This window comes from Carcharhinus amblyrhynchos, chromosome 6 (genome assembly GCF_965287045.1).
Source record: "Carcharhinus amblyrhynchos chromosome 6, sCarAmb.v2.hapA, whole genome shotgun sequence".
NCBI lineage: Eukaryota > Metazoa > Chordata > Chondrichthyes > Carcharhiniformes > Carcharhinidae > Carcharhinus > Carcharhinus amblyrhynchos.
The window spans coordinates 24,100,939-24,126,802 of NC_137329.1; the positions used below are offsets into that span (position 1 = coordinate 24,100,939).

The window sequence follows — 25,864 nt, forward strand, 5'->3', positions numbered from 1 at the left end:
AACTGGAGCACCTGGAGGAAACCCCCACAGACACATGGGGAGAATGTGCAGAGAGAGAGAGACAAAGGGCCCTAATTTACCATTTTGATTCTAACTGCTGGAAGCACTTGAAACTAAGAGTGTTTCAGACCTAATGTTTAGACCCATTCTGAAGCGCTGCCATATGCACTCTGCCTGAAAAAATATCAGCGATTCTGAACCTTGCTGCTGAAGCCAGTAAGTGGGGCTTAACACACCCAAAACCCTGCAGTCCAATCGGCGCCTCCAACCAACTGTGCATGTGCAGAAAAAAAATGATAGAATGCTGCACCCCTGCCACATCCCTGCTGGGCCGGGTAATGCCTCCTCCAGGCACCAACAGACATTGCCCCACCCCCACAACATTACTGACCCCCTTATCCCCCCCACCACCCAGACTGATTGCGGGCTCCATCCCCCACCCCCGATCTCAGGCAGAGTGGCAGCGGATCACCTTCACTGATGTAAGCAGAGTGGCAGCGGACCCACTCCCCACACCCCCCTTCCCCAAAACCTGGTTGCTTGTTTGGGGGGGGGGGTGAAGAGGTGGATTGGATTGAACGAGTTGAATAGGAGGGGTTTATAATAGTCACAAAATGAGTTGTGTTTTTCGCCACTCCCACTATCATTTTGTGTCAGTTCAAAAATGCCAGAAGCTTCTGCTGTAGCAACTCATCCACTTGTTCACCAACAAAATTCTTAGCATCTTTCATCTTACCTACTCAGATGCTTGGCAGCCGGGCCAGAGGAACTGGTGTTGCGAGATTCATTGTTTGAAAGGTCCTGGTCTCTCTCTCTGAGGACCCTCAAACCACTGATTATTGCAGAGAACAGTATTTGAAGGTGGTCCTCTCTGTTCCCTCTAACAAAACATTAACCCGTTGGTAATTAATCCCGGCCTCGAGGGGATTTGTTATCAAGGGAGTTCTGGGAACTCCCAGCCACCTGACGAAGGGACAGGCTGTCCTGAAAGCTTTTGGCTTTTGCTACAAATAAACCTGTTTGGACTTTAAAGTGGTGTTGTGGGATTTCTTTCTGCTTTATCCCAGTCCAACGCCAGCATCTCCACATCATTGGAAAAAGAGCCAGTGGAATTCTCCCTGGTTTTCTGAGCCAATATTGATCCCCAGGCAGCATCACTGAAACAGAAGACCTGGTCATTATCACGTTACTTTGGTGAGAACTTGCTGTGCGCAACTTGGCTGCTGCCTTTCTTACATTACAGCAGTGACTATTCTGCTTCCTGTAAAGAGCTTTGGGATGCCTGTTATATATGTTGGATGCATGCCCCTTTAAGAGAGTAGGGGCACCCCGGGTGGAACTTGCTCGATCAGTCTTATACTTACACAACGTTGATGTAAAATGAATAGGAATGGTTTATTCAATGTACCTCGTGGTCTCTTTAAGATCCATAAGTAGACCTCCTACATAATGTCCTGCGTTTGTTGAAGGCGCTATAGGAATTCAAGGCTTGTCAAAAACAAACGCACTGCCCCGTGACTGTCTGAAAATGCTGGCAGGTTGAGATTTTAAAACCCTTCTAAATACCATTTTCACATGAAGAAGATAATTCATACTTCACTAAGTACTCTTGCTGAGAATGGATGTTGGAACAGAAGTTACTTTGTCTTCGAAAGGCTGTTGGGTTACAGTGATCTTGGAAACATGAAAGTCTCATCTGAAAGCAGTGGTGTGTGTTTAACAGTTGGGAACTGGGTCCCTCCCGTCAAACCTTCTCCAGTTAACAAACTTACTCGTGTGTGTCTTTTCTTGCCAAGGAAGCTTATAATTACCAGCTGCTCACTGGGCTGAAGGCTAACTGGCAACACCGAACAAAGAAACCCTCTTGCGAACATAGACCGAATAAAAATGCTCCTCTGTTTAAGTGACACAGGAAATATTTTCCTTCATAAAAAGGGTAGTGGAAATCTAGAAATCTCTTTCTCCAAAGCATTCTCCCCCTCCCAACTTCCAGAAAAAAACTTTCTGCGACTGATGGCTGAGCTTTGTGGCTCCATTGGTAATGTTGTTGAGTCCCAAAATTGTGACCTCAAGCACAAAAGTTAAGGCTGTACATTCCAGGGCAGCACTGAGAGAGCGCTGCACTGTCAGAGGCACTGGCTGGAATTTTACTGCCCCACTCACTACGGGAATCGGAGCAGGCGAGGGGCAGACAATGGGAAGATCTGTTGACCGTGGGTAGGATTTTAAGGTTTTGGGACAAATGAGGCCATAAAATCCCGCCCACCATCTTTCCAATGAAATCTCAAGCTGAGACCCCGTATGCCCTTCTCATTGAGGCCTAATAGATACATTGGCAGTAATCTGACAGTGGAGTTTCTTGGCCAAAATTCACCCCTGCATCAGAATCTCAGAAACAGATAATCTGGTTATTATTACCGTGGTGTTTTTGGGAGCTTGCTGTTGCAGATTGGCTGTTACACTTCCTACATTGCAATAATGGTTACACTTCAGTTGTATTTCATTGACTGTAAAGCACTTTAGGATGCATTGTGGTCATGAAAGGCGTTATATAAATGCAAGTTTTCTTGTTTGGTAAGAGTTACCAGGGGCATGGAGCTGAATAAGGGGCCTAAGGACCTGGACCCGGTTCTGTGCTCTTATTACCAAGTGAGGAGAAAGGCAGGCAAGTAGACTTGACCTACTGACGAGCCTCGACCTGATTGAATGGTCTCACAGATGTGAGGGGCCTGAACGTCTATCTCAGTTTCCAACATCGTGACCACTATTAAACAATGCCATGATGGGATTTAAATATACAAGCGCCAGAGCTGGGGGAAATCTTTGACATTGCAGACACAGCTGTAGCTAGTTTTGTAAAGTCAAATATTCAGAAATTACCAGGCATCTTACAGGCTGATCCAGTTCAACCCCAGCACGAGTCAGTCACAAGAATTACTGTTCATGTGATGTTGCATCAATAAATGTTAAAAACAAAACTGATGCATTCAGTCTTGGGCAATATCGAAATAGGCTTTTCAGATCTCAGACAGATGTTGATCATTCCAAAAGCTTGGATTTGAATGTTTGCAGGAGAAAGCAGAAATAAACCCGTATCCCTAACACAACCAGCTGCCTCTCAATGTCCTGAAGCAGTTCAGGTGGAGTGAATTACTCCGAGACTGAAGTAGAATCATAGAATCCCTACGGTGCAGAAAGAGATCATTCGGCCCATCGGGTCTACACTGAATTTCCGAAAGAGCATCTCATCCAGGCCCTGTCTCCGTAGACCGCAATGAGACCACATCTGGAATATTGTATATAGTATTGATCTCTTTGTCTCTCAGGCAAAGCCCCACTTGCAATGATTCCTGGAACGTTCCATAGAAATCATGGAAACCCTAAAGTCCAATGATGTGTGGGTTAGGTCGATTGGCCATGTTAAAGTTGCCCTTTAGTGCCCTGAGATGCGTAGTTTAGAGAGATTATTGGGTAAATAGGGAGATAGGGCCTGGGTAGGGTTGTGGTCAGTGCAGACTCGATGGGCCGAAGGGCCTTTTTGGGCACTGTAGGATTTCCATTATTTCCATGATTTCGATGCTCTCCTTATATAAGAAAAGATGTAAATACATTAGAAACAGTTCAGAGAAGGTTCACTTGAAATGAGCGGGTTGTCTTATGAGGGAAGGTTGGACAGGTTGGGTTTGTATCCACTAGAGTTTAGAAGGGTAAGGGGTCACTTGAATGAAACCTTTAAGATCCTAAAGGTATTGATTGGATGGACGTGGAGAGGATGTTTTCACTTGTCGGAGAATCTAAAACTAGGGGGTCAGAGGTGAGGAATGTTGTTTTTTCTCTCAGCAGGTCATGTAGGACTGGGGGGGCGGTTTAGAACGGAGTTGAGAAGGAACTTCTTCACTCAAAGGGTGGTGAATCTCTGGAATTCTCTGCCCGTTGAGGTGGTGGAGGCTGCCTCGCTAAATATTTTTAAGACGCGGGTTGATGGGTTTTTGATAAGCGAGGGGATTAAGGGTTATGGGGAGAGGGCGGGAATGTGGAACTGAGCCACGACAGATCAGCCATGATCTTATTGAATGGCGAGGCAGGCTCGAAGGGCTAGATCGCCTACTCCTGCTCCTTGTCCTTATGTCCTTATGTCTCTGGGTCTCTCTTCCTCAAAAGGCAGTGGAAGCAGAGCCTTTGAATATTTTTAAGGTAGAGCTAGATAGATCCTTGATTAACCAGGGTTGGGGGGAGTGTTATTGGAGCCAGCAGGAATGCTGGGTTGAATTTACAATCAGATCAGTCATGATCTTATTGAATGGCAGAGCAGGCTCAAGGGTCTGGAAGGTCTAATGCTTCTAATTTTTTTTGTTCATATGTAACTATTACACAGACCCACACTGACCATCCCATGGGACCGGCCCACCCCCTGCACCATTAAGGCAATCTGCCACTTTCCTCAGGTTGCCCTTTGATGTTGTGCACCTTTGTTCTGCAATTTGCACATTTTGATCTCTTAATGTACTCTATTAACACCCTTTGTGTCCTTTAATATCATGATTTACACTTCCATTATTCTACTGTTTGTGACTTCTTGGCCAATTACACAACCCCCCCCACCCTTACAGTATAAATCTCATCCCTTTTTTTTCTTTTTAGCTCTGACAAAGGGTCATCCAGACTCAAAAGGTCAGCTCTGTCCTCTCTCCACAGATGCTGTCAGATCGGCTGCGATTTTTCCAGCATTTTCTGTTTTTGTTTCAAACTCCAGCATCCGGAGTATTGTGCTTTTATCCCTCTATTTCCCCACCCCACCTGGCCTGACCTACACTCCCCAAACACTCGCTGAAGCCCAGCCCCCACTCCCGTGAAGCCTGACCCAACCCCTCCAAGACCAGGGCTGATATGATCCTCCCCGACCCAAATCCTACCCACTTACCTGAAACAATTAACTTTTCCCTGGCCGATCAAGGACCTTTTAAGCTTCAGCAGACATTTTAATTTAGCTGCCTGATGATCTAACGCTTCTAATTTTTCTGTTCATGTGTAGCTATTACACAGACCCAAACTAACCATCCCATGGGACCCTTTCACCCCCTTGACTCCACCCCACCCCCACTTCACCAGGGCCATCTGATGGCAGTTAGTACTACTTTTTTAAAACAACATGAAGTAACAGAGCTGCGGATTGATGTGAAGCCCTGGTCACGGCGCTGCACTATTTGGATCTCGCCCAGCCTGAGTCAGAAGGTCAGGGTTTTGGGTAAGAAACGAGGAGTGGGATTGCGATCTGACGCTGATTCCAAGGAAGTTCAGGCTGTTATGTGCACAAGATTTAGAGGGGACTGGGCAGGATAGACGTTTGGAAGGTGTTTCCTCCCATAAAGTGTTGCGGCCGATCGGCAGGAAAGTGGAATTAGGGTCACAGTCAAGTCAGCCAAGGTTTATTTAAATGGTGGAGCAGGTTCAATGGGCTGAGTACCCTGCTCCTATTCTGTGTGGTCCTTTGATCTTAAATCAGATAATCAGTTCTTTAAGTTGAAGTGATTATTTGAACACAAGTTCAGTTTAAGTTCAGCTGCCTGGAACATGTTCCAGTCGATTCCAATTGATTACTCTGCTTGGTTTGCTCTGCCTTCTGGGAGATTATGGGTTTTAGAATGCTTACAGTGCAGAAGGAGGCCATTTGGCCCACTGAGTCTGCACTGACCATGATCCCACCAAGGCCCTATCCCCATAACCCCATGCATGTCCCTAGCTAGTCCCCCTGACACTAAAGGGCAATTTAACGTGGCAAATCCACCAAAACTGCACATCTTGGGACTGTGGGAGGAAACTGGACACCCAGAGGAAACCCATGCAGACACGGGGAGTACATCTCCACAGGCAGTGACCCAAGCTGGGAATCAACCTCAGGTCCCTGGTGCTGTGAGGCAGCAGTGCTAACCACTGTGCCACCAACTCAAGCCCACATTCACTGCATAACCTATCACATTGACCTTGCTAACCCCCCTAACCCATACACCTTGGGTTTCCTGTGGTAGGAAACTGGAGCATCCAGAGGAAACCCAGGCAGATTCAGAGAGTAAGTGCCGAGCTCACACTGACAATCATTCCAGGCTGGAATTGAATCCAGGTCACTGGCTCCGCGAGACAGCAGTGCTCACCACTCTGCTATCTACCATGCATGTGTCAGCAAGTGAAAACCGGACAAATCCTTGTCACATTACATTCCTGCATAACTCCAGGTTTTTGTATTGTATTTCGAACCAAACCTCTTGACTAATTTCTTTATATCTTGTGCACTGATCAACAAACACATTTGGGCAGTTTACAGTAACCATCTGCCCTAGTTACTGTTGCCTTTGGCTGTAATCTAAATATAACAAGAAATGTATCACAAGCTAACAAAGCTTCATTGGTACAGTAATGTTTTTTCTGAAAACAAGCAACAACCAGTGCATGGGGTGTCACTTGATCTGAAGTGGATTGTGTTTGTCAGTGGGTTTTCTTTTCTTTTCGTTTTTCGTTACACTGCATGTGATTGAAATATAAAACTTTTAATAACTTCTCCCCTACGGTGCACTCTACTCTGGTGGAGTATTGAGGGAGTGACTGATGAACTGTCAGTCTCAAAGATGAGTGAAGAAGATTCCAAGTAGAGGATTTATCCCCAGTCTTTTGGTCAATGCTTTGTCCCCTCAACCACACCAGAGAAAGAATAAGATTATCTGGTGATTGTGGAAGGTTTGCTGCGTGTTGATTGAAACATAGAATCTTGACAGTCCAGAACATGACCATTCAGCCTATCAAGCCTGCACCAGCTATCCGATAGCATCTTGCCCAGGGCCACCCCTCATCCTATCCCATTACCCCACACATTTACCCAACTAATCCCTCTAACCTATACATCTTGGTAAGAAGTCTCTGAACACCAGGTTAAATCCAACAGGTTTATTTGGAATCACGTGAGTCACCTGATGAACATAAGAACATAAGAAATAGGAGCAGGAGTAGGCCATCTAGCCCTTCGAGCCTGCCCCGCCATTCAATAAGATCATGGCTGATCTGTGGTAGCTCAGTTCCACTTTCCCGCCCTCTCCCCATAACCCTTAATCCCCTCTCGTATCAAAAACCCATCAACCCGCGTCTTAAAAATATTTAGCAAGGCAGCCTCCACCACTTCAACGGGCAGAGAATTCCAGAGATTCACCACCCTTTGAGTGAAGAAGTTCCTCCTCAACTCCGTTCTAAACCACCCCCCCTTTATCTTGAGGCTGTGCCCCCTAGTCCTACTGTCTTTTTTGAGCGGGAAGAGTCTCTCCACCTCTATCCTATCCATCCCATTCATCATCTTATACGTCTCAATGAGATCTCCCCTCATTCTTCTAAACTCCAACGAGTACAAGCCTAGTTTATTCAGCCTCTCCTCATAGCTCAACCCCCTCAACTCCGGCATCAGCCTAGTAAACCTCCTCTGCACTCCCTCCAAGGCCAAAATATCTTTGCGCAGGTGCGGCGCCCAAAACTGCAATTTAGCCAGTCCACCTAACCTGCACGTCATTCCTGCCACAGACATTGGGAGAACGTGCAAACTCCACACAGGCACTCGTCCAAGGCTGGAATCGAACCCAGGTCCCTGGCGCTGAGAGGCAGCAGTGCTAACCACTGCTCGTACTATCATGGTAGCTGCATTTCCAACACTACAAGTGACACTTTAATATGACATGCCCTTTAGTATGACTTCATTGGCTGCAGAGTGCCTTGGGACACCCTGAGATTGTGGAAGTTGTTATGGAAACACGCAACATTTTTTAATATTGATCCCACTATCAGCATTACTTCAAAACAAAAATGGTGATTAATTTGTTTATGGGATCTTACTGCGTTTCTGACATTGTCAATAATAATAAATATGAGCAAGTTTCTTTCAAAATCAGTTTAGAACAATTATGATCTCGGACACCTTATAAAAATTAGTCCTTGTTTTGAAAAAATAAACCAAACTTGCATTTGTTAGCATATCTTTCATGATGTCTCGAGTCTCCACACAGTCTAGGAAGTGCTTTGAGAATGGAGTCACTACTTTGATGTGGGGAATGCACAGCAGGGTCCCACAAATAACAATATAATCATGATTTGAATGTGTGTTCTGCAACTGACTTGTTAATCACAGGTCCCGTAACCAGGGGAGAACTCCCCTGCTGTTCTTAAAACGTTGCCAATGGACCCAGAAGAAGATTTGATTTTTCTAATGTTACCCGGTGCTGCTGATACATTTGGGACAAGCAGCCTGTACTGTGCCATTCGCTGGGCAGCCATGAGTTTCCAGAATGTGCTCCATAGCCGTGCTCGATTGCCTGTTAAATCTCCAGTTGAAGCTGCAGAAACCCCAGAACTGGCCATTTTCTGCTTGCGAACTCATTTCAGAAATGTTGGCAGTCGCATAGTTCTTCCACACGTCTGCTTTTTTTTTTCAATAATGGCAAACTCATGGGTGCAATCTGATGTCCAGTTCAACAACCGACCTCCTGATGGGTAAGAGTTTGAACACAACATTAACAAGTTGTACCCCTGAATTGTTGGTTCCATGTAGGTCTGCATAAAACCCTCTCCCTGGGAAATCCAACGCATCTTTTAAATCTTTTCAGAAGACGTATTGTCCTTGCTGCCGCCCCCAACTCCTCCAGCATGACAACACTCCCTGTGCTCTCCAATTCTGCCCACTTCTGCAACCGCAACCCCCCCCCCCCCCCCCCCGCATTTTAATTGCTCCAATTCTGCCTGCCCCAATTTTAAATACTGTACTATTGGTGGCCTTGTTTTCAGTTGCCTGTGTCCTAAGCTCTGCAATTCACTCCCTAAACCTCTCCGTGCTGCCGCTTCTTTCTCCTCCCTTAGGATGATCCTGAAAACCTCCCTTTGTCGCCCAAGATTTTTGACTAAGACCGTGGGGGTGGCACGGTGACACGGGGTGGCACGGTGACACGGGGTGGCACAATGGTTAGCACGGCTGCCTCTCAGTGCCAGAGACCTGGGTTCGATTCCCGATTCGGATCACTGTCTGTGTGGAGTTTGCATACTCTTCCCGTGTCAGCGTGGGTTTCCTCCAGATACTCTGGTTTCCCCCCCTTGGTTCAAAGATGTGTGGGTTAGGTTGATTGGACATGCTAAATTAACCCTTGGTGTTCTGGGATGTGATAGATTAGAGGGATTACTTGGGTTACTAAGCAGGGGTAGGGCCTGGGTGGGATTGTTGTCAGTGCAGACTCGATGGGCTGAATGGCCTCCATCTGCACTGTCAGGATTTTATGATGTGAGGTTTGTTGCAGAATCTTGACTGATAGCAAGGAGTTTCCCAGGAATGATATGTGCCACTCCATTAACGGCACTACATAATGCAAGCTGCTAGAAAAAACTAGAAAGAGTGCCAAAAAGATTTACTAGGATGCTGCCAGGACTTGATGGTTTAAGTTATAAGGAGAGGCTGGATAGACTGGGACTTCCTTCTCTGGAAGGTAGGAGGCTGAGGGGTGATCTTATAGAGGTCTATAAGATAATGAGGGGCATAGATCAGCTAGATAGTCAATATCTTTTCCCAAAGGGAGGAGAGACTAAAACTAGACAGCATAGGTTTAAGATGAAAGTGGAGAGATACAAAAGTGTTCAGAGGTGCAATTATTTCACACACACATGGTGAGTGTTTGGAACAAGCTGCCAGAGGTGGTTGTAGAGGTGGGTACAATTCTTGCTTTTAAAAAGTATTTGGACAGTTACATGGGTAAAATGGCTACAGAGGGATATGGGCTAAACGCGGGCAATTAGGACTAGCTTAGGGGCTTAAAAAAAAGGGGTGGCATCTACAAGTTGGGCCGAAGGGTCTGTTTCTACGCTGCAAACCTCTGACTCTAAGCTGTTGTTGTTGAGAATTTGCAGAGGTTTTTTTTTCTGCATCCCCGATTTGGAAGGAAATGGATCAGAGCTTGCTCTCCATCGTTCTTGACGTAATTGTTGCTTGTTGCTTGTTTTCTTTAATATACATCTTTTCTGACGTTTTCAGTAACATGTCTTCCACTTGGCTGAACCTTTCTCTTTTCATGTTCCATTGTCTTTGACGTGGCTGCTTCAGCAAAAGGGCAAGTTTCACGCTGCGGACATTTATTTACCAAGCTGTAGTTTGGCTTGCTTTCGTATGTTTATAGGAGTCCAAATTCATGAATAAAAATGGCACATCCTTATTATGAGGAAAGGAAATGGTATTGGTTAGAAATGGAAACCTTTCATTTAAATGAGTCATTTTTTTAAAAAGTCACATACGTAAAGAGTGAGGCAAGATCTTTATTTCTGTAGCACCTTTCAGGACTTCAGGGACTCCATTAGGAGTACACCCAATGAAGGGTCGTCACTGTTGTCATGTAGGATGTTTAATGAAGAACTGGCTCACAACAAACTTCTACAAACAGCAGTGTGTTTTTCTGAATTCGTTTACAGGATGTGAGCATTGTTGGCTAGCCCATTCTTAGTTGCCCTCGAGAAGCTGGTGGTGAGCTGTTTTCTTGAACCGCTATAATCCACGTGGTGTGGATACGCCCACAGTGCTGTTAGGGAGAGAATTCCAGGATTTTGATCCAGCAACAGTGAAGGAATGGTGATACATTTCCAAATCAGGATGGTTGAGTGACTTGGAGGGGAAATCTGCAGATGATGGTCTCTCCGTATAACTCAAACCATCAAGCCCTGGCAGCATCCTAGTAAATATTTTCTGCACTCTTTCCAGTTTTTTTTCTAGTAGCTTGCATTTACGTAGTGCCATTGATGGAGTAGCACATACCATTCTGGGAAACACCTTGCTGTCATTCAAGATCCTGCAACAAACCTCATCATAAAATCCTGACAGTGCAGATGGAGGCCATTCAGCCCATCGATGTTCATTAGTAGTGGAAAGATTGAATGTTTGTTGAAGGGGCAGCAATCAAGTGGTTGCTTTGTCCTGGATGGTGTCGAGTTTCTTGAGTGTCGTTGGAGCTGCACTCTTCCAGGCAAGTGGAGAGACTTCCATTACGTTCCTGATTTGTGCTTTGAAGATGCTGGACAGACTTTGGGGGGGGGGGGTTAGGAGGTGAGTTCCTAGCCTTTGACCTGCTCTTGTAGCCACAGTATTTACATGGCTAGTCCAGTTCAATTTCTGGTCAGTGGCAATCCCCAAGATATTGACAGCCCAACATATCATAACCAGATCTGTGATGGTGTGGGAGGGATAGATCCCCAAGATGGCACCTCTGATAATGCTGCACTCCCATCAGTACTGTACACAAGCGTAAGCCCAGATTGCACTGTCAGGTTGCTGGAGTGGAGCTTTTGAGACAACAGTCCTTCCCATTGAATCAGAGGTAACTTAATTTAAAGGACTGGATAGTACTTTGGGACCAAAGACTGATTTTGACTTGATAGGAGTGAACAGTATATAGACATAAATTATTGAGTTAAATTGCTGATTGGAAAACAAATAGTACGTTTTGGAAAAAAGTCAGAATAAACTTTTTTGATTATTATTGTTACATGTACTGGGATACAGTGAAAAGTATTGTTTCTTCCATGTTGTACAGACAAAACGTACTGTTCATAAAGTACATTGGGGAAAAGAAGAGGGCGCAGAATATAATTTGCAGTCACCAGGAGGGTGAAGAGAAAGATCAGCTTAATAAATGATAGGAACTCTCAAAATTCTGATGACAACAGGGAAAATGCTATTCTTGAGTCGGTTGGTACATATTTTCAGACTTTTGTATCTTTTTCCCAACGCAAGAAGGTGCAAGAGAGTATGTCCGGGGTCCATTGAGTCCTTGATTATGCTGGCTGCTTTTCCGAGGCAGCGGGAAGTGTAAACAGAACCAGTGGTTGGGAGGCTGGTTTGGTGATGTGCTGGACTTTGTTCATGACCCTTTGTAGGTTCTTGCAATTAGTTATATAACCGCAGGACATCCTAAAGAGCTGTAGGGCTGATGAAGTTTTATGAATGGATTTGCTTTGGCGAGTAGGATTTGATTTATTATTGTCATATGTATTAACATACAGTGAAAAGTATTGCTTCTTGCGCGCTGTACAGACGAAGCATACCACTCAAAGAGAAGGAAACGAGTGACTGCAGAATATAGTGTTACAGTCGTAGCTAGGTTGTAGATAAAAATCAATTTAATGCAAGGTAAGTCCATTCAAAAGTCTGATAGCAGCAGGGAAGGAGCTGTTCTTGAATCGGTTGGTATGTGACCTCAGACTTTTGTATCTTTTTCCTAATAGAAGAAGAGGAAGAGGGAATGTCCGGGGTGCAAGGGGTCCTTAATTATGCTGGCCGCTTTGCTGAGGCAACGAGAAGTGTAAACAGAGCCAAAGGATGGGAGGCTGGTTTGCATGATGGATTGGGCTACATTTACAACCTTTAGTAGTTTCTTGCAGTCTTGGGCAGAGCAGGAGCAATACCAGGCTGTGATACAACCAGAAAGAATGCTTTTCATGGTGCATCTGTAAAAGTTGGTGAGAGTCGTAGCTGACGTGCCAAATTTCCATCGTCTTCTGAGAAAGTAGAGGTGTTGGTGGGCTTTCTTAACTATAATGTTGGCATGGGGGAACCAGGACAGGTTGTTGGTGATCTGGACACCTAAAAACTTAAAGCTCTCGACCCTTTCTACTTCATCTCTGTTGATGTAGACAGGGACATGTTCTCCTTTCCGCTTCCTGAAGTCAATGACAATCTCCTTTTTGTTGATATTGAGGGAGAGATTATTGTTGCTGCACCAGTTCACCAGATTCTCTATCTTGTTCCTGCACTCTAACTTGTCATTGTTTGAGAAAGGGGACAGCCAATTTGTGCATAGCGAGCTTCTGCAAACAGCAGTAAGATAATATCTTGATGATGGTTGAGGGATCAATATTGACCCAGGAAAGTGTAGGAGGGAGGAGAGAGAATACTCCCATGCTTGTTACTTAATGAATGGCGAATATCAAATAAGGCCCAGAGGGGCGCGGGAGACTTTTTTCTCAATCTGTGGGAGGGTCCTTTTCCATTCTCCTTCAGCGTGGCCGCTTGTGAATCTCGCACCAGGATGGAAGCTGCTGAGGAAGTCCTTGAACTTTTTTTTAAACACGCCCTTATTGTGGAGGCCACAATCCTGCCAGAATATCCGTCACCTCTCAAAGCTGCACTTCCCTTTAGGGGGAGGGAGAAGGGAACGCTTTGAAGATCTCCCGAAAAGGAAAAGCGAGCACGATGGATAAATTGCCTCGGTATGCTTTTGTTCCTTTTTTAAAAAGAAAATCACTAATCCTGATGTACGAGCTGCATTGGTTGGGGTTTGATTTTTGCTTCAACTCGCCACACTGTTGGTCTGATAGGCTCACCCTTCAGTCTGAAGGTCCCAGGCCGGAGGCTTATGTGTCCGTATTGTAAAAGTTAAGGTACTGCGGATTCTGGAAATCTGCAATAAATCTGGAACCGGAACTTCTGAAGAAGAGTCACATTGAACTCGAAACATTAACTCTTGTTTTCTCTCCAAAGATGCTGGAGAGAATCTGCATTTTTGTTTTTATTATTTGTCTACAAAATCTGTGTTTGCGTATCAGTGCAGCCCTGAGGGATCTGCTGTATTGTTTCAATTTTTTTCCGCTATGTTTATGCAATTTTGGCTTCTTTTGAACATCAGTGTTAATTGTTCGATCGCTGGTGGCTGTGCCTCCAGCCTTCTGTGCCCTAAGTCCCGGAATACCCTCCCTTAAACCGTTCCATCTCTCCATCCTGCTAACCTTAAGACATCCCTTAAAACCCATCTTTTTTGACAAGTTCTCAGTCACCTCCAATACCTCCTGATGCAGTTTAGTGTCAGACTTGGTTTGATAACTGCTGTTGTGGACCACCTTGCAACCTTATAGGTGCCACCTAAAGACAAATTGTTGTTGTAAGAGCAAACTTTGTATCGTTTCAGATACTGTCCCCAAAATGCATGGATCTTGGCCGGAATTCTCCGGCTGTTTGCTGGTGGCGGATTCTCTAGCCCCGCTGGCAGCACACCCCTTGCTGTAGGTTTCCTGGTGGTGTGGGCTGGCGAAAATAGGAAATCCCATTGATCCCAGCAGGACCCGTCAATTTCCACTGCCTAATGAATGGCACATCATCACTCACTGCTGAGAAACCTGCAGCTTGGAGGCCAGAGAATTCTGACCATTAAATTTTAATTTAATTTCCACTAAAAAGGAAGTGGCGGTTTCAAAGTGGCATTGAACGATGTTGTGAAAAGTAGAGGTCTAATTGAAAGAGAGAACCTAGAAGGACTGAAGACAATTAGCATTAGTTTTTAAAAAAAATGTGCTGTCGAAATTAATGGGACTGAAAGCTAACAAACCCCCAAAGCCTGATAATCTGCATCGCAGGTTACTAAACGAGTTGGCCGTGGAACTAATGGATGCATTGGTTCCATGGCCAACTCTGTCACCTTCCAAAATTCTGTAGACTCTAGAACAGTCCCAGCAGATTGGAGAGTGGCAAATGTACCCCCATTACTGAAAAAAGGAGGGAAGGAGAAAACAGGGAATTACCAACCGGTTAGTCTAACATTTGTAGTAGGAAAGGGTATAATAACAGGATACTTAGAAAATGGGTGGCATGGTAGCACAGTGGTTAGCACTGCTGCTTCACAGCTCCAGGGACCTGGGTTCGATTCCTGGCTTGGGTCACTGTCTGTGTGGAGTTTGCACATTCTCCTCGTGACTGTGTGGGTTTCCTCCCACAGTCCAAAGATACGTGCGTTAGGTTGCTTGGCCATGCTAAAATTGCTCCTTAGTGTATTAGGATGCTTAGGTTAGAGGGATTGGCGAGTAAAATATATAGGGATATGGGGGTAGGGCATGGGTGGGATTGTGGTCAGTGCAGACTCGATGGGCCGAAGGGCCTCTTTCTGCACTGTAGGGTTCTATGATTCTATGAAAATAACAACAAGATGGACAAACTCAGCATGGAATAATGAGAGGGAAATCCTGTTTGGAAAAAGAACCTTCTGGAATTTTTTGAAGACAAAATAAATAGATTAGATAAGGGTGAACCAGTGGATGTGGTACCTTTGGAATTTCAGAAAGCTTTTCAAGTCCCACATGAGGGTCAGTGGTAATATACTCTCATGGATTGAGAATCAGTTAGCAGACAGGAAACAGAATAATGAACAAATGGATCTTTTTCGGAGTGGTAGGTGGTGAAACAACTGAGTGCTTGGGCCCCAGCTGTTAACAATATATTATCAATGTTGGATGAGGGACTCTAATTTAAATTCCGAGACCGGAAAATCCCACCCGAAGTCAATGGAGCTTCCCATTGTCCACCCCTCGCCCACTTCAATTTCCTTGGCGGATGGGGCAGGAGGTTTCCGGCGAGTATTTCCAAGTTTGCTGACTACGCAGAAACAAGATAAAATTGTGAGTGGTGAGGAGGAAGTAAAGAAGCTTTGAACATGTTGAGTGAGTGGGCAAATACATGACAGACACAATATAACGTGGATAAGTGTGAAGTTAACCACTTTAATCGGAAAAACAGAATGGTAGAGTATTATTTAAATGGTGATAAATTGGGAAATGTTGATGTACGAAACGATCCCTTTTATATAACAGTGATTGAAAGCAGGTATGTAGGTGCTAGAAATTATTGGGACTGAAAGCTAACAAACCCCCAAAGCCATTAATCTGCATCCCAGATTACTAAACGAGTTGGCCATGGAACTAGAGGATGCATTGGCTGTCAACTGGGTTCGATTCCCGGCTTGGGTCACTGTCTGTGTGGAAGCAGTGAGGGAGGTAAATGGTACGATGTTCTTCATTGCAAGAGGTTTTGGGTACAGGAGCAATGATTTCTTACTGCAGCTGTACAGGGCCATAGTGAGACCGTATCTGGAGTGCTGTGTGTAACTTTGGTCCCCTTATCAGTAATACTTGTCGCAGAGACAATGCAGCAAAGGTTCACCAGACTGATTCCTAGGACAGCAGAGCTCTCCTTTGAAGAGAGATTGGGTTGACTAGAGCTGTATTCACTGGAGTTTAGAAGTACGAGAGGGAATCTTATTAAATTTCTGACAGGGCTGGATAGGCTGCAGATGCAGGAGTGATGTTTCACCTGCACCGGAGATGGAGGTGGGGGTGGGGAGGTCTCGAACAAGGGGTCACAGTCTCAGGATACAGGGTAGGCTATTTATGACTGAGATAAGGAGGAATTTCTTCTCGGGATGATAAACCTGTGGAATTCTCTACCATAGAAGGCTGTAGATGCCAAGTCACTGAAAGGACTTCAGAAAGAAAAAGGTGGATTTTTAGATACTCAAAGTGTCAGGAGGGAGTGCAGAGGAGGTTTACTAGGCTGATACCGGAGTTGAGGGGATTGAGCTATGAGGAGAGGCTGAATAAACTGGGCTTGTACTCGTTAGAGTTTAGAAGAATGAGGGGAGATCTCATTGAGACGTATAAGATGATGAATGGGATGGATAGGATAGAGGTGGAGAGACTCTTCCCGCTCAAAAAAGACAGTAGGACTAGGGGGCACAGCCTCAAGATAAAGGGGAGGCGGTTTAGAACGGAGTTGAGGAGGAACTTCTTCACTCAAAGGGTGGTGAATCTCTGGAATTCTCTGCCCGTTGAAGTGGTGGAGGCTGCCTCACTAAATATTTTTAAGAAGCGGGTTGATGGGTTCTTGATAAGAGAGGGGATTAAGGGTTATGGGGAGAGGGCGGGAAAGTGGAACTGAGCTACCACAGATCAGCCATGATCTTATTGAATGGCGGGGCAGGCTCGAAGGGCTAGATGGCCTACTCCTGCTCCTATTTCTTATGTTCTTATGTTCTTATGTCAGGGACAAGAGCAGGCATATTATATGATTGAGATAGAGTTTAACCAAGATATTGAAAGGTGGAGCAAGCTTAATGGGATGTCCCAAAGTATGAAAGAGGTGAAGAAGTCCTTTTTGACATGGTAGCAGAGTGGTTAGCACTGCTGCCTCTCAGCGCCAGGGGCCTGGATTCGATTCCTGGCTTGGGTCACTGTGTGGAGTTTGCATGTTCCCCCTGTGTCTGCAGGGGTTTCCTCCCACATTCTGAAAAATGTGCTAGTTAGATGCATTGAGCTGATCAGGCTCTGAACTATGGGGGAATTTCACAGTAACTTCATTGCAGTGTTAATGTAAGCCTTATTTGTGACTAATAAATAAAGTTTAAAATTTTCAAGTGTAATCACTGTTGTAATGTAAGAAGTCCCATGATTGCCCATCTGTGCACAGCAAGACCCACATGGTTGAGAGTTAAGTGACCGGACTATCTTTTTCACTCACCTTGGCTGAGGGATGAACTTAATGGTGCATGATTGAAAAAGAAAGACTTGCATGTTTATGTAGCGCTTACTCATTACTACTGGATGCCTTGAAGTGCCTTACAGCTAATGAAGTACTCTCGAAGTGTACTCACTGTTTAATATGGGAAATGTGACAACCAATTTGTGCACAGAAATCCACCACAAACAGCAGCATGATAATCTATCTTGAATGATGTTGCTTGAGATATAAATATTGGCCAGGGCATTGGGAGAAAACTTCCCTGCTCTTTTTCCAAGTAATGCCTTGGAATCGTTAGATCCACCCGGTCAGGCAGACATAGACAAAGTATAGCATCTCATTCAGAGGTTGGCACCTCTAACAGTTCAGCACTGCACCAATATCAGCCTTGCCTTTTAGGCTGAAGTTCTAGAGTGAGGCTTGAACCTGGAAAATTGTGAAACAGTTGACATTCTAAGGCACAAGTAACTCTGGTACAACAGTGGTCACATTGTAGAAACATCATAGAATCCCTACAGTGTGAAAGGAGACCATTCAAGTCTGCACCAACTCTCCAATGGCACATCTTACCCAGATCCTATCCCTATCATTTAATCCCCCTAACCTACACATCTTGCAATTAAACACTAAGGGGCAATTTAGCACAGCCAATCCACCTAACCTGCACATCTTTGGATTGTGGAACGAAACCAGAGCACCTAGAGGAAAACCACCCAGAAATGGGGAGAACGTACAAACGCCACACAGTCAACCCAAGGCCAGAATTGAACCCAGGAGTCCTGAGCGCTGTGAGGCAGCAGTGTTAACCACTGTGCTTCCCCAAAGTACTTAATTGTTTAATACGCTGTGAAGGTTGTAAAGAGGCTAGACCAATCCAAGGTTGATCATCCCTTCTGTGAAGGAATGGTAGTTGTCGTGTTGGGAACATAAGATTGGTAGTTTCTCTTCAGGAGACGATTATTGTTGAAGAGTGCAGACAAATATTGGTTCATGTTCTTGTGCTGTTTAGTTAGCCAGTGTTTCAGTCCTTTTGATCCCAACTCTACACCTTTGCTCCATGTTGTGTAATACCTTTACTTTCCAGCCCGTCATCCTCTATTGTTAACCTGTGTGGACCTCACACCAGTGGCTTTTTGAAGCTGTGCTTCTCCATCTCACAATCCTTTGTAAGATACCATTTTCGTTTCAAATGTCTGTCTTTAACTGACTGGTTTGCGTTAAATCCTGAGAATTATGCCCCATTATTTTGTTGGAAACTTGGCAGAAGTTAGCACATCATTTGGAATGAGGCTGTTTTATTTGATCTGCTGGAAGGAATGTGTTTGATGGTGTTGTTGGCTGCCTTTCAATGCAGAAATGTGCTTTATTCTAACGACTGCCATTAACAAATTTGGGCAGTTAAAGGAATCTGGGTTGACGCACTCACCTGTCCCGGGCTCCTAGAAAACACAACAAGAAGGGGTATGTAAGATCAACGACATATTTAGTCTTTAGTAACGTGGTGCTGGATGGGTCAGATCTGGATTGTGCTAGAACTAGCGATAGCATATTTCTGTCCCCTCACCTCTTTGCTGTCCCTTTCTTTGTCTATCTCTCTGTGTAGCTCTGTCTCACATTGACGATCTCTCTCTCTCTCTCTCTCTCTCTGTGTGTCTTGGTGTATGTTTGTGTGTTGGGGTCATGTGGTGGCACAGTGGTTAGCACTGCTGCCTCACAGTGCCGGGGATTTGGGTTCGATTCCTGGCTTGGGTTTCTTCCCACAGTCCGAAAGATGTGCTGGTTAGATGCATTGGCTATGCTAAATTCTTCCTCCGTGTACCTGAACAGATGACGGAGTGTGGCAACTGGGGGATTTTCACATTCATTGCAGTGTTAATGTAAACCAACTTGTGTCACGAATAAATAAACCTATGCCTCTGTGCACGTGTATGAGCACTCTGTGTGTGTGTGTGTGTGTGTGTGTGTGTGTGTGTGTGTGCGCGCCTACTGCTTCTGTGTGCAATGGTGCCATATGAACGTGCATGCATATGCAGCTGTGTATGTTTGTGTGCATTCGTGCACCAGTGTGCATCTGTCCATGTGTACACATACCCATGTGTCCCTCATAACCTTAGCCACACAATCCAGTACCTGTCCTTCTCCTTTGCATTTCTCTCTCTCTGGAACATAAAAGTTGCTTTAATCAGAATGATTTAGCTGTAACGCTCTATATAATTAAGTTCAATGTAGCAGGAATGTCATTTATGGACAAGAGCAAGATACCTGTTAAGTTTTGATATGCATTTGGTTTAGCAATCGTTACAAGTGTTTTGACTTTTAAGCTGATTAGAGTTCTGATTATCTTCAGTTGATGTTAGTTGGTGGTAATTAGTAACGACTTCATTGGGGAGAGATGTGTGGAGTGGTTTACATTGGCTGATCTACGCACTGCCCTTTGTCTTTCAAACACACACTTATCTTTTCAACTATGCCTGTTTATTTGACTTAATACTTTTGGGATTTAGCTCTGTAATTGTATCAAAATTCACTGTTTAAGGAGGGCTCAGAGGCAGGAAAAATAGTTTAGGTTAATTGTACTTTGGCTGTTGTATTAGCTCAATAGGATGATGTAGCATGAGAGAGGACATAAATCCACACTTAAATAAATCATTGCTGCTGCCCTGTTTGGATTGAAAGTGCTTGAAGGAATCTAATTGCGTAAAATGTTTTCTAAAAGAGTTGTATTAGTATTCACATTTTGTTTCTCAAATGGTTTGAATAAACCCCATTTAAAACAGGATAGAAAAGTACCTAATGAACAAATAAGCCATTCTTTGTGATCCTCCCATCCATTGACTCTTGCACTGCCTCAGAAAAGCAGCCAGCCTTATCAAGGACCTCTGGCACCCCAGACATTCTCTCTTCCACCTTCTCCCATCAGAAAAAGATACAAAAGTTTGAGATCATGTACCATCCAACTGGAGAACAGCTTCTTCCCTGCAGCCATCAAACTTTTGAATGGACCACCATACATTAATCTGATGTTTCTCTATACCCTAGCTGTGGTAGTAACACTATGTTCTCCACTTTCTCCTTTCCTTGAACGGCACGGTAGCACAGTGGTTAGCACTGGTGCTTCACAGCTCCAGGGGCTTGGGTTCGATTCCTGGTTCGGGTCACTGTCTGTGTGGAGTTTGCACATTCTCCCTGTGTCTGCATGGGCTTTTTTCCGGGTGCTGTGGTTTCCTCCCACAGTCCAAAGATGTGCGGGTTAGGTGGATTGGCTGGGTTAAATTACCCCTTGGTGTCCTGGGATGGGTTAGCGGGTAAATACAGGGATAGGGCCTGGGTGGGATTGTTGTCGGTGCAGACTTGATGGGCTGAATGTCCTCTTTCTGCCCTGTAGGTATCTGTGGTTCCATGGTTCCTTCTCTATGTTCTGTAATAACAGTATTTTTTTTGCACAAGAAACTCCCAATACAGATAACAATAATAAATCTAATCAAATGTTAATTGAGAGATAAACATTAGCCAGAACACCAGGGTGAAATCCCCTCCTTGACTTTGAATATTGCCATGGAATCTTTAACATCCATTTATTTGCTCTAATTAACCTGCTGTGATTCCGATGAGTTCTTGCAATATATAATTGTGAGCAAGATTAATGTCAGTTTTTTGTAATTTTGCTTTCATGCAATGAATTAAGATGAGGGAAGGTGCAATACTATTTAACACGCTTCAGTGGTGTGTAGAACAGAGGTTATTGAGGAGTTAAAGTGGAATGTAAGATAGCAAGCGAGGGTGAATGTAAGGAGGGAGAGAGAGGTGGGTGGGAGAAGATAAATTGCCATCCTTATTCATAGAGTCTCTACAGTGCAGGAGGAGACCCATCAGCACTGACTCTGTGACAGAGTATGTTACCCAGGCCCCCGCCCCATCACCCCAAGCATTTACCCCGCTAATCCCCCTAGCCCACACATTTTGGGACACTAAGGGGCAATTTATGATGGCCAATCGACCTAACCTGCACATCTTGGCCAGAACTCTACCACTTTGCCCGCCACAGAATTGGAGCGGGCGAGGATCTGACAATGGAAATCTCCGTTGATTTCGGGCAGGAATTTCCAGTCTCGCCCGAGCGAGGCCATAACATCTCATCCCCTTCTGTTTTACAATTTGTAAAGGCTATACTTTAGAGTTGAGGAATTGCTGTTGGCTCCCATTATAAAACATCATCGCGACAAGATTTAGCTGTTTATTTTTGGCATCTGACACGCACCCTTGAGCTTATCTTCCAATAAAGCAGCGCCAGCATTTATAGAGCCAATTTCACAATCTCAGCGTCCCAAAGCCCTTTAGTAGCCAATGAAATTTTTTTACTAAAAGCAAATTACTGCTGGTTCTGGAATCGGAAACACTGGAAAATCTCAGCAAGTCTGGCAGCATCTTTAAGGAGAGAAAGGAGCTGGTGTTTCGAGTCCAGACAACCCGTTGTCCTGAAATTCTTTTGAAGTGTTGGAACTTTGGTAGCTGGTTTGAGCACAGCAACCGCCCGCTATTGCTGAACTGATCACCTGTTTCTGTAATGTTGTTTGAGGGTTATGAATATTGGTCAGAGCATGAGGAAGAGCTCCCCTGTTCTTCAAAAGAGTGTCTTGAGATCTTTTGCATTCATTTGAGACAGGCAATGGGGGATGTGTGGCAATGGAGTTGGTCTAATGTTGCATTTGAAACATGGTATCTCCAACAGTGCAGCATCTCCTCAGTACTGCATTGGGAGTGTCAGCTTAGCCCTCCAGCCATTCCATTCTGCCAATTTAGAGATGACAGGGAGCACTGAAGGAGTGCTGCACTGTCAGGGTTGCTGCCTTTCAGATGACATATTCAACCCTCAAGTGGATGTAAGGGGCTGTCTGTCACTATTTTGGAGCAGGACAGGGGAGTTGGTGACCTGTCCAATATTGATCCCTCAATCGGCATCTCAGGAAAAACAAGAGATCTGGCCATGATCTCATTGCTGCTGTGGGAGCTTGCTGTGCACAGTTTGGCTGCTGTGTTTCCTACATTACAATAGTGATTACACTTCAAATATTCTTCATTGATTGCAGAATGTTTTGGGACACCCTGAAGGGCGCTATAGAAATGTTTGTTTTCTTTAGAAATACTAGGATAGGGAAACACAATTGCCAGGCCGTTGGAGAGAGAAGGTGTGGGAGTTGGGGCCAAATGGAATCGATAGCGCCTTCAAAGAGACAGCACAGGCAGAATGGGCCAAATGGCCGCCTCCAGAACTGTAAAGTTGCGTGAAGAATAAAGAACAGCTCCTTCCAAAGGTGGAAGAACACTGTCGGAGAGGTGGGATTTTTAGCAATATATTTTACGGTTCCGTCTTCCAGATGTACTCATGGGCACTCTTCCCAAATGCTGCTCTTTGAGGCTTTTGTAATAGTTCGCACTACATTAAAAGTTCAGTGAGATAATGTCTTGCTGTTTATATAGAAGTATCAAGGGAGGATGCTCCTGGTATGTGGCATTGTTAAGACTTCCTCTCTGTTTCCCCTTGCCACTGACCTCCTGCCAGTGTTCCCCCAGAATTGGATGTCGCTATAGAATTATGCTTTGGGATCGCAGAACTGTGTTGAAGCATTGTGTTACGTGCTTGCTTATTGTAGTGCTCTGCTGTGCTGTACTTCCACAGCACCGCCCCACCCCTCAGGCAAAAGCACTTCTCGGTGCGAGTTGCCTTCAGTAAAGTCCACAGCCCAGTGGTCTGGCAATGTGCTCTTTATGATGTGGGTGTGCCGGTGTTGGACTGGCGTAAACACAGTAAAAAGTCTGACAACACCAGGTTTTAGTCCAACCTATTTATTATCAATATTATCAAATAAATAGGTTGGACTAAAACCTGGTGTTGTCAGACTTTTTACAATGTGCTCTTTCCCACACAACAGTGATAAAGTCTCCAGATTCCCCTCACAGTCGAGAGAGTTATCCACTGGAGCAATTGCTGGCTGATTCAATTTGATTTCAGTCAGTACTGCATGGCTAGTGTACAGCTCCGTCTGTGTGTGTGTTTATTAACTAAATAACTGCAGGCATCAGAAGAAAGGAGAGACTTGCATTTATATAGTGCCTTTCACGACGATAAGAAATCCCAACATGGTTATCAATTTTGGATTTTTGAAGTATCGTCACACCGTAGCAAATGTCAATTTGCACTTGGCAAACTCTCCCAAACATGATTGGGTGGCATAGCGGTTCGCTGCCTCAGCGCCAGGGGCCCAGGTTAAATTCTGACCTTGGGTCACTGTCTGTGCGGAGTTTGCACATTTTCCTTCTATCTGCCTGGATGCTCAGGTATCCGACCACAGTCCAAAGATGTGCAGGGTAGGTTGATTAGCCATGCTAAATTGCCCTTAGTGTCATGGGGGTTAGCAGGGTAAGTATGTGGGGTTATGGGGGTAGGGCGTGGGCTGAATGGCCTCCTGCTGCACTGTAGGGATTCTGTTCTATGAATGTGAAAATGGCCAGATCATCAGCTTTAGTGATGGATGTTAGTGCACTGGAAATTTACTCCCCTGCGCTCAGAAATAGTACCTCAATAGAAGGGGCCGAACAAGACTTCAGTTTAAGATCTCATTCGTAAGACAACATATCCAAAGATGTATCCATTGTGATTCTGTGAGTAACACTTTGGGCGCCTCAATCAGAAGGTTTGGGTTCAAGTCCTGCTTCAGACCTAGAGCACAAAAACCCGAGGTTGACACTGCAGTACTGAGGGAGTGCTGCACTGTTGAAAATGAGATTGTAGGATCCCTACAGTGCACGAGAGGCCTTTCAGCCCATTGTGTCTACACCGACTCTCTGTCAGAGTATCATACCCAGGCCCTCTATTTCTGAGAGCAGGGGAGTAATTTCCAATGCGCTGACATCCATCACTAAAGCTGATGATCTGGCTATTTTCACCTTCGTAGAATAGAATCTCTACAGTGCAATAGGGGGCCATTCGGTCCACACCCTATCCCTGTAACCCTACATATTTATCCCGCTGCCCTATCGCTGTAACCCTGCACATTTAACCAATCCACCTAACCAGCACGTCTTTCAGACTGAGAGAAAACTGGAGCACCCGGAGGAAACCCACGCAGACGTGGGGAAAACATGCAAACTCCATACAGATAGTCATCCAAAGCTGGAATCGAACCCTGGTTCCTGACGCTGTGAAGCAGCATGCTAACCACTGTGCCACCATAAACTGATAAACTGAGGTGCTGAGTGCCCTCTGGGGCACTGTTCTGAAGACGAGCAGGGCAGTTCTCCCCGATTCCCTGGCCAATATTTATCCCTCGTTCACTACTGCAACTGCTGACCTGGTCGTTTTGCCTGTGTTTTCTACACAATGGCATTGACTGTTCTTCAAAAGTTATTTCATGGCTGTTGGGTGATTTGAGCGATGCTAAGTTTGTGAAAGGTGCAATATAACAAGATTTCTTGAACCTTCTGAGCTGAGAGGTGAGATTGACGCACTGAGCAAAGGCTGACAGATTAAATGAATAGTTGTTTGAGAGAGCAGCCACTGGCCTGATGGGCTGAATGGCCACCTCCTTTGCTGCAAAGTATGATATATTCATCATTAACCGGTGCAGGCTGGAGACAGGGAACAAGTCCGACTCATCTGAAGACAAAATGGGTCTGTTATGTGAGGTTGAAGAATGTTGAACCAATATTTACTATTGACGGGTTCCCAAGGGTTGTGTCTTTGCATTCACCCGTCACATCACTGAATCAGTGCTGATTTGAGGTTTAATGAGTTGCTTTAAAAAAAAGGACTTTGTTGTCCTTTGGTACAGATTAATTAGTGTACAGCACATGGATGAGTGACCAGCGAGGAAAGATCTTTGACAGAGTGAGGACAGCACTGAAAATAGCTGTGAACAATTCATCCTGAGATTATTACTGAACTGCTGCATGTGAACTTCTCCTTTTAATGGCTGCAAATAACCACATGACTGAAATGCAACTCGGAGGAAATAATCATCATTAATTGATCGTTCAGTGTTGCGCAAGTGGAAAGTATTTTGGGAGCTCTTCGATATTACATGCATAAAAAAAGACGTGATTTGCTTGTGTCTCTGTGTCCCCCTACCTCGGAGAGAGCAAGTGAGATAGAGTGAGGCAGAATGAGTCAGTGAGACTCTAGCAAATCCACCCCCACCCTCCCCGTCCGCCTGGAATCTCCTCCCAATCCCTCCCCTTGGAATCTCTCTCTCCCTCCCTCTCTCCATCCCTCCCTCTCTCCATCCCCCTGGAATCCCCCCTCCCCCCTGCCTCCACCTGGAATCCCACCCCCGCTGGAAATAACTTCCTTTCTCCCTACTCCCCAGATATACCCCCCGTTCTCTGTCTCTGTCTCTGTCTCCGTCTCCCCAACCGCCTCCCACCCCCTCCCGGTCTGTAATGGAAACAGACTTCAATTTTAATCAGTCACTACTATAAATCAATGGTCTTGTCCTTATGCTAATCTGTTAATGGATTTCTTGTACATTATTTTTG

The 25,864-nt window shown here is 45.0% G+C and overlaps 1 protein-coding gene across 8 annotated transcripts in view; it reads left to right on the top strand.

The window, feature by feature from the left end:
- The window catches only part of ppfibp2b (PPFIA binding protein 2b), a 280,229-nt gene that overhangs the window by 12,738 nt on the left and 241,627 nt on the right, over window positions 1–25,864 (top strand). The gene's annotated exons all lie outside the window — the stretch shown is intronic.